This window comes from Lithobates pipiens, unplaced genomic scaffold (assembly GCF_037356315.1).
Source record: "Lithobates pipiens isolate NorthernLeopardFrog02 unplaced genomic scaffold, aLitPip1_a1.2 Scaffold_175, whole genome shotgun sequence".
In the NCBI taxonomy this organism is placed as follows: domain Eukaryota; kingdom Metazoa; phylum Chordata; class Amphibia; order Anura; family Ranidae; genus Lithobates; species Lithobates pipiens.
The window spans coordinates 1,016,240-1,029,849 of NW_027507757.1; the positions used below are offsets into that span (position 1 = coordinate 1,016,240).

General features: G+C 48.6%; 1 pseudogene; it reads left to right on the plus strand.

Annotated features, from left to right (window-relative positions):
• The first annotated feature begins 206 nt into the window (after positions 1–206).
• Positions 207–10,837, plus strand: LOC143986647 (C3a anaphylatoxin chemotactic receptor pseudogene; annotated as a pseudogene).
• The last annotated feature ends 2,773 nt before the right edge of the window (positions 10,838–13,610 follow it).

A 13,610-nucleotide genomic window follows, 5' to 3' on the forward strand; every position in this document is an offset into this window, starting at 1 on the left:
TCAGCGATGCACGACCGCGCAATTGTCAGTTAAAATAGTGCAGTGCTGCATTGCAAAAAATGGCCTGGGTCGGGAGGGGTGTAAACCTTCTGCAGGTCAGGGGGTTACTATCCTGGCTTCTTAAAAACATAATTACATAACCGTGCAGGAAGGAGATTGCATAAAGCATAAAAACCAAGCTGACGTGTAGCCACCAACCCAGAGATCTTCCATAGAGGAGGTGGTGGGGTGCGGGTCGGACGCCTCGTCTGGTACAGGTAAGACCCCCGTCCTGAAGAAGTCATGCTTATAAGTATGGACGGGCGCCGCCACTTCTACTTCTTACCTGCTCTGTGCAGAGAGCACCGCCTTGCTCTATATGCATTCAGTTAGTTAGCTTGCTATATACACTCAGCGGACACTTTATTAGGTACACCTCGTCAGTTGCTTGATAACACAAATTGCTAATCAGCCAATCACACAGCAGTGTACGCGGGTCTGCGAGTGTACGCGGGTCTGCGAGTGCACGAGAGTCTGAGAGAGCACGTCGGTCTGCAAGTGCACGTGGGTCAGCGAGAGCACATGGATCTGCGAGTGCATGAGTCTGCAAGTGCATGTGGGTCTGCGAGTGCACGAGTATGCGAGTGTACGTGAGTCTGAGTGCACGTCAGTCTGAGATAGCACGTGGGTCAGCGAGTGCACGAGTCTGCGAGTGTACGTGAGTCTGCGAGTGCACGTGAGTCTGCGAGTGCACGTAAGTCTGCGAGTGCACGTGGGTCTGCGAGTGCACGTGGGTCTGCGAGTGCACGTGGGTCTGCGAGTGCACGTGGGTCTGTGAGTACCTGTGTATTCTTTTGTTGAGTATTAGTGTCAGGAAGCTAGTTGGTGGGTAATTTGGACAGGGTATGATCCCCAATCCTCATTAAACCCGGCGGGTGTGGAGATGTGACTCGGTGTACATCTTGTGGCATGTATGCCTTCCTTGATCATCCAATCGAGGGCGAATACTGCTGTGCAAAATGTAAGCACATTGGTTGATTGTATATAGCAGCGGCGGCGCGTCCATAAGGGTGCACGGGCGCCGCCCCCTCTCTTCTGCCACCCCTCTAGCACCAATAGATAGATTCATGCATTGCATGAATCTATCTATGGCCGCCGCTGCCACCCCCTATTCAGGCGTCCCTTTTCGTGCGCAGGGCGCCTGAATTACAGCAGTGGGGGGTGGTTCTGAAGCACCTGATTAGAGCCATGGGCTCTAATAGACGTCAAAAAAGGTGACCTGCAAGCGCCATGCTGGGCACCAGGCGTCCTATCATAGCAGAGGACGAGAAGAGAGGATGGGAGAAGACATCGAGGAGCTGTCCCACGAGACAGGTAAGTGCAGACGGCGGGCCGGCGGGGGGCACACTGGCAGAATTTGATGTGGCACGGTGGCTGCGTTTGATGGGGCACAGAGGGAGCAATTGATGGGCATAGTGGCGGCAATTAATGGGCACAGTGGGAGCAATTGATGGGCACAGTGGCTGCATTTTATGGGGCACAGTGGCTGCATTTGATGGCACAGTGGCTGTGTTCAATGGCACATTGGTGGCAATTGATGGGCACAGTGGTTGCGTTTGATAGGCACAGTGGCTGCGTTTGATTGCACAGGGGCGGCAATTGATGGGCACAGTGGCTGCATTTGATGGCACAGTGGCGGCAATTGATGTGCACAGTGGCTGCATTTTATGGGGAACAGTGGCTGCGTTTGATGGGGCACAGTGGCGCCAATTGATTGGCACAGTGGCTGCATTTGATGGCACAGTGGCTGCATTTTATGTGGCACAGTGGCAGAAATTGATGGGCACAGTGGCTGCATTTGATGGCACAGTGGCGGCAATTGATGTGCACAGTGGCTGCATTTGATGGGGCACAGTGGCAGCAATTGAGTGGCACAGTGGCTGCATTTGATGGCACAGTGGCTGCGTTTGATGGGCACAGTGGCTGCATTTGATGGCACAGTGGCGGAAATTGATGTGCACAGTGGCTGCATTTGATGGGGCACAGTGGCAGAAATTGATGGGCACAGTGGCTGCATTTGATGGCACAATGGCTGCATTTGATGGGCACAGTGGCGGCAATTGATGGGCACAGTGGCTGCGTTTGATGGAACAGCGGCTGCATTTGATGGGCACAGTGGTTGCATTTGATGGGCACAGTGGCTGCATTTGATGGGGCACAGTGGCAGAAATTGATGGGCACAGTGGCTGCATTTGATGGCACAATGGCTGCATTTGATGGGCACAGTGGCTGCATTTGATGGGCACAGTGGCGGCAATTGATGGGCACAGTGGCTGCATTTGATGGAACAGCGGCTGCATTTGATGGGCACAGTGGTTGCGTTTGATGGGCACAGTGGCTGCATTTGATGGGCACAGTGACTGCATTTTATGGGGCACAGTGGCTACATTTGATGGGCACAGTGGCTCCTATTGATGGTGCAATTGATGGAGTTTTTTTTTCAGAATTTTTCAGTTTGTTTGCACCCCCCCCCCCAAAGATTTTGAGCACCACCCGCCACTGGTACACATCCTCCAGTCTAGCTCCTCCACATAAGCTGCAATGGATTAGAACCCCATAATAACTTACATATGGATCCCAGAGCCACATGATACCATTATCAATATGGCATAATGGGCGTGTATATGAATATAGAGTTGGAACACGTCTTCTAGTGAGCTGGACACGTTTGGTGGCCGGGGGGTAAGTACCGCTCATCAGGAGCGAGCGGGTGATCGGAACTATAATATAAAGTCTTCCATAAGGACCAAAACCTATTAGGGAGAAACTACAAGACATCCGTTTGGACCAAGCCCTACTAAGCTGTGTGTTGGAGGTGCATTGCAAGGAGCTGGAAGTCCACCGGGGACATCATTCACGGGAACCGTGGGAATGTGATCCGTGACCGCAACCTGAAGCACCATCAGAGGCGGACGGGTGAGGAAAAGGAGGGGGGGGGTTTATATGAAGCTCATGGTAACTAAATGGATAGAATGGTGGATAGTAAAATATTTAATAACACATGGATACATGTTTACATGCATTACATTTCATAGAAATGCACACTTCCAGAGTGCCCATTTCTAAAACCGCAATATCTGGTAGTAACATATTTATTAACATTAATCACATGATAAGATTAAGGAATCCGCCAACATTCATGATTGGATATACACATATTGAAATCTGCACGGTCTATGGTCTTTCCGATCCCGGTCACAATAAAAATTGTATATATGAGCAGATATCTTAATGGGCGTGTAATGGAAGTACACAACATCTGGTAGCTCAACGCGTTTCGCGTCTGTAAGCCGCTCTTCGGGAGCAGACATGTGATGTATCTGCAATGGTAGAGTAAATGAACTAAGTAAACTAGCTTGTATCAAGGGGAGGGTAGATAGAAAACAAGATCGCTTACAGGTGAATGTGCACTTAATGGCATAATGTCAGGGGCCGTGAGCCAACCCGAGGGCATCAGTATCGGGGAGCTGAGGGGGCATGTTCAGCGGCGGCACCCATCACAGACAACGCCCCAGGCAGAACCCGGGCACACCGAGCACTCGTGGTGTGAACATGGGAAGCATCGGTGATGAGTGAGTCAATCAAATGAACCAATATTGGGGCTATGTGAGTGAATGAATAATTAATAGTGGGCAGTGGCGTAACTAGAACCTTCAGGGCCCCCGATGCAAGAAACCATGAAGGGCCCCTCTGAACCCCAGCCAGGGCCCTTCCCTCCGAGTCCGGCGGTGGAACTCCAGGGCGTGGTCACAGGTATAACCTTTGTGAGCCCTGTAGTTCCACCACTGGCATCAGTAGTTTTTTTTATTTTTAGGTGCCCCATTGGGGGACTGTCCCTAGGCAGCATAGTTTCCCCGTCCCCAGAAGAGATGAGGAGAACAGACATCGGACTGAGCGGCAATGCATGGAGCAGGAGAGGGGTACTCTGAGGAGCCGGCCGAGGACACAGGTCATGCGGGGAATGCTCAACTAAAGAGCAGCCAGTGCGATAGTGGAGCATGGAGCTCTGCTAGTCACCCTCCAGCCACCCGTGTGCATGGTGCACTGGTACCCTTAGCTGCCTATGCTGCTGCCGACCATATGTAGAGGGGGCTGCATGGGCCCCCTGCAGCACAGGGCCCAGTTGCGGTCGCGACTGCTGCACCCCCTATAGTTACGCCCCTGATAGTGGGGGTGGACTGGATAGTAAAGATATTTAGTGCAGAAATGAAAACTGATATTGTTGGGACTTATGCCACGTACACACGACCGGACTTTCCGTCAGAATAAACTCTGACGGTCTTTCCCGAACGGACTTCCACTGAAACGGACTTGCCTACACACGATCACACCAAAGTCCATTCGTTTAGAATGTGATGACGTACGACAGGGACTAGAATAAGGAAGTTCAAAGCCAGTAGCCAATAGCTGCCCTTGCGTCGTTTTTTTGGTCCGTCGGGATAGCATAGAGACGAACGGTTTTCCCCGATAGGAATTGATTCCGTTGGAAAGATTTATAACGTGTTCTATTTCTAGGTCCGTCAGAAATTTTGAAGCCCCCCACACACGATCGGAATATCCGATGAAATGATTCAGTCGGACCTTTTCTGCTGGAAAGTCCAGTCGTGTGTACGCAGCGTTATCAGGAGTGGAGGTGGAAGACCATAATAGAAGGTCCCCACCAAGACTCCCAGGTTGCGGGAGAAGGGAAAGTAGGGGGAGGGATGAAAGGAAGGGAATGGCTTGTGAGGGTCTGATAAATACCTGGTGCTTGAAGGGAGGGAAGGAAACCAGGCCAATGTGCAAGAAAGCTCAGAGCAACCCAGACCCCACCAGGGCGGTTGCGTATAAATGCACGCCGCCACAGACCAACCCCCAGCGTCACACACATGAGCATGGCAGGGGGAGGGGGGCACCGACACCTGGGCGGAAATTCGCCCGGCAGTTGGCGCCATCGCAGCCTCACCCAGGTGCTTTGCGCAGTCATGTTGAAACAGGAAGGGGCCGTCCCCAAACTGTTCCCACAAAGTTGGGAGCATGAAATTGTCCAAAATGTCTTGGTATACTGACGCCTTAAGAGTTCCCTTCACTGGAACTAAGGGGCCAAGCCCAACCCCTGAAAAACAACCCCCACACCATAATCCCCCCTCCCCCCCACACCATAATCCCCCCTCCACCAAATGATTTGGACCAGTGCACAAAGCAAGGTCCATAAAGACATGGATGAGCGAGTTTGGGGTGGAGGAACTTCACAGAGTCCTGACCTCAACCCGATAGAACACCTTTGGGATGAATTAGAGTAGAGATTGTGACCCAGGCCTTTTTGTTCCATCAGTGCCTGACCTCATAAATGCCCTTCTAGAAGAACGGTCAAACATCCCCATAGACACCCTCCTAAACCTTGTGGACGGCCTTCCCAGAAGAGTTGAAGCTGTTATAGCTGCAAAGGGCGGAGCCAACTCAATATTGACCCCTACGGACTAAGACTGGGACACCATTAAAGGTCACGTACAAGCATCCCAATACTTTTGATAATATAGTGTATGTGGTGCCTCAGAAGAAGACGCACCTCCTTGACTCTCCATATATATGTATATATGTACAGTATCTCACAAAAATTAGTACACCCCTAAGTGAAAACCCCTAAGCCCAAAGTGTCAATATTTTGTGTGGCCACCATTATTTTCCAGCACTGCCTTAACCCTCCTGGGCATGGAGTCCACCAGAGCTTCACAGTTTGCCGCCGGAGTCTTCTTCTGCTCCTCAAAAATGTCAGGGGTGTACTCACTTATGTGAGATACTGTATATATGATGATGTCATCGATGGGATAAGACCCGGGTCCACCTTAAGCAATCTTGCCTCCCCCTTCCCTCCCCACTTCCCATTTTTACCACTCTACACCTCTTTCCACTTCCCCTCCTCTCCCTTAACTGTATTTGCTTCCTTTTCGTTTACTTATTTTGCATTTTGCTTGGGGGACATGTAAGCAGGTGCAGTCTACTTTCTCCACTGCAGGTGGCACTCTTTTGCTGCAGCACTGTTTTTGGAGAGGGAGTCAAAAGGAACAAAGTTCCTCTATGGTTCCCTGGATCACTGGGCAAGCTATCCTATTGGATGCTGCTGCCCAATGTGACTCGAGCAGCCATCTTGGGTCAGGTAGAGACTATTTAAGGCCCTGGCTCACAGGTTTGGTGCACATTTTGCAAGTTGATAGAGCAGGGACAGTTACCCCGCCTGTTAGGGACAGTACTAGCGGTAAGAGAAAGGTTCTCGTTGAGGAGCGAAAGCATAAGCTCGCAATTCCTTGGACACCATCCAGCTTGGGCACTAGATGGCCAGGCTGCACTCTATACAGATGCTGAATTCCCGCTCTCTGCACATTACTGGCGTCTGTGAGTGCACCGGGTTGGGCAGCTTTCCTACTGGGTTTGTTGTGAACTGTTTTCCATTGCACCTCACTGTCTGAATTATTGCTGCACCCCACCTACACTCACATGATCATTCTTTTTTCACACCGGGATGAACGTTCATCTGAAAACTCATAGTGCCATCCTAATTATGTTATGTAGCACCCCCTAGCTGTGTTGCTAGAGTGCTAGCATTTTTGGTTAGCATAGTTAAATTGTCCGGGCTTGGTTGGCAGCCAAGCCTGGTGTTTTTCTGGGTCAGGGTAATGACTCAGGGAGGACTGAATGACTCACAGGCAGCATCTCTGAGACCTCCCCCTACTTCTAGAAACTTGCAGGAGATTCTTGAAGGATGGGAGTGGAGGTGAGGAGTAGCTGCCTGGAGTATTCTGAAGGCCCTGATGGGTTGGCAGGTAATAGGCCCCCTCAAATACTCCGGGTCAGCCCAGCTGGGGGCAGTGGAGTTTGGGTGGAAGATGGAGATGGAGTGTTAGGCTATTGGTGGCCCTTGAGGGTGCCCCGTAGTCTGGGGAGGTGACCTTGGGCCTGGGCCCGGGTGCAGAAGGGACCCTTTTTACGACACGCATATCTATTGTTGCTGGTGGGGTTCTATTTTTGTATGGGGGTCTGTTGCTGCTAGGTAGGTCTATTGTTGCGGGGGGGGGGGTCTTATGTTGTTGGGGGATCAATTGTCGCTGGCTAGGATCTACTGTTGAGAATGAGGTCCAGGTGCGGACTGACAACTCATGGGGCCCCCAGGCAATCAGAGATTATGGGCCACACAGTATACACAAACACACACACACAGTATACACAGACATGTTTCTATTGGCTGAGAAGATACTGGAGAGGCGGGGCAGCTATAATCTCGGGATTTGTAGACCAAAAGGATGTCGGTAAGGGACATTTCAAAGACAGATGTAAAAAAACACAGATCTTTACATACTGTCCCTGGTTTTACTAAGGCTGGCAACTCTGATGGGGTCTCTTAATGGCCCGGGGCCCTCGGGCAGTGCCCGAGTGGCCGAATGGTCAGTCCGCCCCTGATAAGGTCTATTGTTGCTGGCTGTTGGATGGTCTATTGAGGCTGACTGCTGGGAGATATATTGTTGCTGCTGGAAGTCTATTGTTGCTGGGGGGGGGGGGGGTCTTATGTTGCTGGGGGATCATTTGTCGCTGGCTAGGAGCTACTGTTGAGGATGAAGTCTATTGTTGCTGGTTGTTGGAGGGTCTATTGAGGCTGACTGCTGGGAGATCTGTTGTGGCTGCTGGGGTGGGGTCTATTGTTGTTCACTGTTTTACTATCTTTCTTGTTATCATTAGCACATTCCATAAACATGACTTAGTAGCACAAAATGCTATTTGGTTCTGTATTCTCTAAAAGGGGCGGTACATAGGGGTTGGAACCAAGGGATGGTGCTCAGAGGTAGGTAGCGGGCAGAGACGAGGGGCTGCTCAGAAGGGGGTTCCTGCACTTGTTCTCTGAGAAAGAAAGCCCTGATTATGTGACTTGTTATATCTCCTATGTGTAACACAATAGAAATACGATAATGATCAGACACACCCACTAACTGTGTCAGTTCCTTTACAGGGAAGCAAAATGTCAAATTTCAGCCATGAGACCGAACCAGACGTCTTTTACAGCCATGATCACATGTTCACCATCCTGCTTTTCTCTCTCACCACCCTCGTGGGTGTCCCCGGCAATGCTCTGGTGCTTTGGGTTACCGGAGTGAAGATGGAGCGGACCGTGACCACCATTTTGTTTGGGAACCTTGCTGTGGCCGATATCATGTGCTGCTTGTGTCTTCCATTCAGTGTAGTGCAGTTCTTCTACCCCTCGTGGCTGTACGGTCCTGCCCTCTGCAAGATTTTACCCTTTCTCATTACCCTTAACATGTACACCAGTGTCTTCATCCTGATGGCTATCAGCGTTGACCGTTGGATTCTGGTTGTCCGGCCGGTGTGGGCCCGAAATCACCGAAGAGTGCGCACGGCGTGGATGATATGCTTGGCTATTTGGGTGTTTTCTTCTGCGATGAGTCTGCCTCCCTTCATCTACCGTAGTACCAAAACTTCGGACAACATGACCTTTTGCTCTTCAGAAGATCACAACAAATATGCCGTCACTTTTATACATCTAACCTTTGGGTTTCTGATTCCTCTTATAACCATTTCTGCCTGTTACATCTCTCTGGCTATTAAAGCATACAACATCCGGTTTTTAGATGTAGGTAGAAGATGCACCAAGGTGGCGCTAGGCATTACAGTCGCATTTTTCATCACCTGGGCCCCCTACCACATCGTGGGCGTTGTCTTGCTTTTTGAAGACAATCACGTTGTTGTAATCCTGGACCTTTTCTCTCAGTCTCTGGTCTATTTCAACAGCTGTATCAACCCGATACTCTACGTCTTCATTGGGAAAGATATGAAGAAAAGGGTGAGACAGTCCATCCGTGGGCTCATGGAAAGTGTGTTTCATGAAGACCCATCAACCTTGAGGAGCTCAGATTCCAGAAGGAGCCAGAGTGGGGAGGGCACATGTCTGGAGGGGCTGTAAGAGTGAAGAGATGCCAACCTACGGCAGTAAGGAGTTGGACAAAATGATGGAAACAGCAGGTGAAATAAAGAAATCATCTAACGAATATGGTTGTTGGACCATCTCCGGCATCCAAGACCTGAATTCTCCTGGGAATTGACACATATTAGCCCTTGTGCACACGATCGGAGATTCCGACGGAATGTGTCCGATCGGAGCGTTTTGTCAGATATTCCGACTGTGTGTGGTCTGCATCGGACTGTTTCCGTCGGAATATCCGTCTGACCAAATTTTCCAACTTGCCGGGAATATTTTCCGACAAAATGCTCCGATCGGACATACTCCGATCATGTGTAGAGAATTCCGATCGGACAAAGTGCCACGCATGCTCAGATCAAATTCCTACACCAAAGCTATTGGCTACTAGCCTGAACGTAGTCCCGTCGTAACGAAATAACGTCATCACGTTCTGAACGATTGGATTTTTCCAAAATCCGTCGCACAAAATCCAACGGACAAAATCCGACGGATTTGGTTGTTGGAATCTCCGATCGTGTGTACAAGGGCTAAGTCTTGGATGGTGGATAATTGAAACAAATACCACTCTTCATGCAAAATTGCTTGGAATTGTGACAGAAAACCAAGGCAGAACCTTGTTCTCCAAAACTGACCATAGTGGCTCTATGACATTGAGGTTCCGGCGACCAGGGAAGGTGCGAGACTTTGCCTACATGCTCGTCCAAATCACGATTTGACAAAACCAGCTGTGTGAATCTGAGTATTAGAACCGGTGTAACCACATATTGGGCGAGCCATCGCAGTTTTCTACGGAAGTGAAGTTCCGTCGCCGCCATCTTGCTACACCCCACACTCGTCCCCAGTATGCCCCTGTACACACGGTTGGAGATTCTGCCAACCAAATCTGTCGGATTTTGCCGGTCGGATTTAGTCCGACGGATTGTGTCCGAAACTGTTGCATACACACGGTCGGGCCAAGTTGGCGAAAAATCCGATCGCTCAGAACGTGATGACGTAATTTAGTTACGACGGGACTACATTCAGGCTAGTAGCCAATAGCTTTGATGTAGGAATTTGATCTGAGCATGCGTGGCACTTGGTCCGATCAAAATGCTATACACATGATCGGATTAGGTCCGACCTGCCCAGTTGGTCAGGAAATATTTCCAACATGTTGGAAAATTGGGTCGGACGGAGATTCGGACGGAATCAGTCCGATGCATACCACACACAGTCGGATTATCTGACGACACGGTCCGATAAGATGCATTCCGACAGATTCTCCGACCGTGTGTACAGGGCTTTAGGATACACTAATGCCGCGTACACACGATCGGAATTCCGGCCAGAAAAAGAACGATGAGAGCTGTTCATCAGAAAATGCGACCATGTGTGGGCTCCGTAGGAATTTAGCTGTCCGAATTTCCACCAGCCAAAAATCGATAGCATGTTCTCAATTTTCCAGACGGAAAAACTTTCTATCGGTAATTCCGATCGTGTGTGTATGCAATTCCGACACGCCAAAAATCACGCATGCTCAGATTCAACTACGAGACGGAAGCTATTGGCTACTGACTATTGAACTTCCTTTTTCTAGTCACGTCGTACGTGTTGTACGTCACCGCGTTATAAACGATCGGAATTTGATGTGACCGTGTGTAGGCAAGACAGCTTGAGCCGAATTCCAAAGAATTACCGCTCTAAGGTAATGACTTCTCCCAAAACAGCTGTCTCCACAATCCCACAGGGTGCTGGCTCTGTTTGCAACAGGAACTGAAGTAGAAAAGATGTAGCTGGATAGCCGCACTCCGAATTATTCAACTTTATTTCAAAAATGTAATTAAAATCATAGCATCTAGGCTGGTAAACATAGTCATGGCTAAGCACCGTGTTCGGTGTGAAACATGTCAGCGGCTGTGCAGTTAGTCTGTCTACCAGCCTAGATGCTATGATTTTAATTACATTTTTGAAATAAAGTTGAATAATTCGGAGTGCGGCTATCCAGCTACATCTTTTCTACTTGAGCCGAATTCCGTCGGGAAAACCATCAGAGCTTTTTCCAACGAGAATTCCAATCGTGTGTACGCGGCATTAGAAGGGGGAAAGCGGACATGTATATCACTATAGAAACTCACTTTACTGTTATAAATACATCTAAAATGCAAAACTGCGGTGGGTGTAACAACATGTCCGCTTTCCCCCTTCTAATGCCGCGTACACACGATCGGTCTATCCGGCGGACTTTGCAGCTGAGGTCTGCCGGACTTTCAAAGGAACGGACTTGGCCACACTCGATCACTCTAAAAGTCAGACGGATTCCAACGTGATGACGTAGAATAAGGAAGTTCATAGCAAGTAGCCAATAGCTGCCCTAGGGTCGGTTTTAGTCCGCCGGACCAGCACACAGACGAACGGATTGTCCGCTAGAAAGCCGAGTCCGGCGGACAATTTTGAAGCCAGTCTTATTTCTAACTCCGCCGGACTTTTGGGAAGAAAAAGTCTGCTGGAGCCCACACACAATCGAATTGTCCAGCAAACTCTGGTCTGCCAGATAGTCCTATCATGTGTATGCAGCATTAGTGTATCCTTACTGTGGACGAGTGTGTGGTGTAGCAAGATGGAGGCGACGGAATGTCGCTTCTGTAGCAAACTGCGATGGGTCGCCGAATATGTCGTTACACCGGTTCGCACTGAAGCAGCACGACTGGCAGCGCGACTGCCTCAGGCGACCTGCACGCGAAAGCAGCGCGGCGACTTGCAACTACTTCTGTATAGAAGTCAATGCAAGTCGCCTCAAGTCGCCCTCAAAGTAGGGCAGGAACCTTTTTCTAAGTTGGAGCGACTTGAGTCGCTCCCATTAGAACGGTTCCATTGTACTTGAGTCGCTCCTATTAGAGCGGTTCCATTGTACTTGAGTCGCTCCTATTAGAACGGTTCCATTGTACTTGAGTCACTCCTATTAGAACGGTTCCATTCTACTTGAGTCACTCCTATTAGAACGGTTCCATTGTACTTGAGTCAGGCCGCGTACACACGCGGGGACTGTTCGGCCAACTTTGTCCGCTGAACAGTGTTTCGGCGGACAGTCCGCCCGTGTGTGGGCGTTCAGCGGACAGTTTCAGCGAACAGTCCGCTGAACAAGGTTTTTCGGAATTTCCGAAAAACTGTCCGCTGAAACCTTGTTTCAGCGAACAGTTCCCTCGTGTGTAGGCTTGTTCGACAAACTAAGTTCCGCGCATGCTCAAAAAGGATTTACACGTCGAAAGTTATAATGCAGTGTATAGGACGTCGTATTTTTCGTCCCGTCGTACGTGCCGTTCACGTCATCGCGCACGGTTTCAGCAAACTGTTCGTACGTCATGTGTGGCCATGTCCGTCCATGCTAATTTTGAGCGGACTGTTTGCCGAAACTGTTTGACGGACAAAGTTGGCCGAACAGTCCCCGCGTGTGTACGCGGCCTCACTCCTATTAGAACGGTTCCATTGTACTTGAGTCACTCCTATTAGAACGGTTCCATTGTACTTGAGTCACTCCTATTAGAATGTATAACTGGGGGGTGGGTTGCGCTATGGATCCTTAAGAGTGAATGTAGAAAGGAAAAGAAAAGAAAAGTTAAAAGGTAAGAGCAGCCTCTATTGATTTCCACCCACGGGTGGAACGATGCAAAGACAAAGGGGGGTAATAGATATGGCGCTTATACCTATATGTGGGGACTAGTAGTGTGTTGGTGTATAAAAATGTATTGTATTGTATAGGTCAATTTTCACATGTGTGGCAATATATAATTCTTAAAGTGCTGACTAATTTTGGGCCAAAGTGTATATAATATATATTTTCCAGCGTGCTGGTTCAAAACCCAAAATTTTAAAATTAAATGAAAATTAAATAAAAATACAATAAACTCAAAGTGCACGCCAATGGCAACAGGTTACAATGTAGCAAACCATATAACTTATTAATCTAAATAGCAATATGCAGTTATTAAAGTGTTAATCTAAATGGCAATATGCAGTTATTAAAGTGCGCGTGCAAATAAATTCTTACAGACCTATAGGTGAAGACTAATTGTGATAGCTGGTGGATTAGTCGTGAAAAAAGAATATTAAAGTATATTACGTATACTGTGGTGCCAAACTATAATAAATAAACATATATGAAATATCACGGTGGTAGCATAAACTGGTCTGATAGTGATGCTTTACATAAATTAGTATAAAATTAATAAAAATTAAAAATTAAAATACCATCTACATGAAGCATAAATGTGCTAAAATGATAAAACACAGAAAAATTAAATAAAATTAAAAAATCCAAAAAAAAAAAAACGTGCAAAATTAGTGCAAGAAAATGTGCAAACAATGCAGGCAAATTTTAAACATTGGACGTGATGGAGCAAGTCTCTATTGGGTGGCGGAAAAAACCGCAGGTGCAGAAAAGGAGGGGGGTGATGTTTTCCAACTGTGTTCTTCACATTCGGTGGCTTAAAAGGGTGTTAAAATTATTATGCTCTCACCAGAAGGAGGACCCCATCCGGGGTGGATCAACATTCACAATATTAGCTATTGTGCGGCTCTCTGGCTTCCTTCCACTTTAAAGATTAGGGATCCCTCGTTCCTCCGTGAGTAG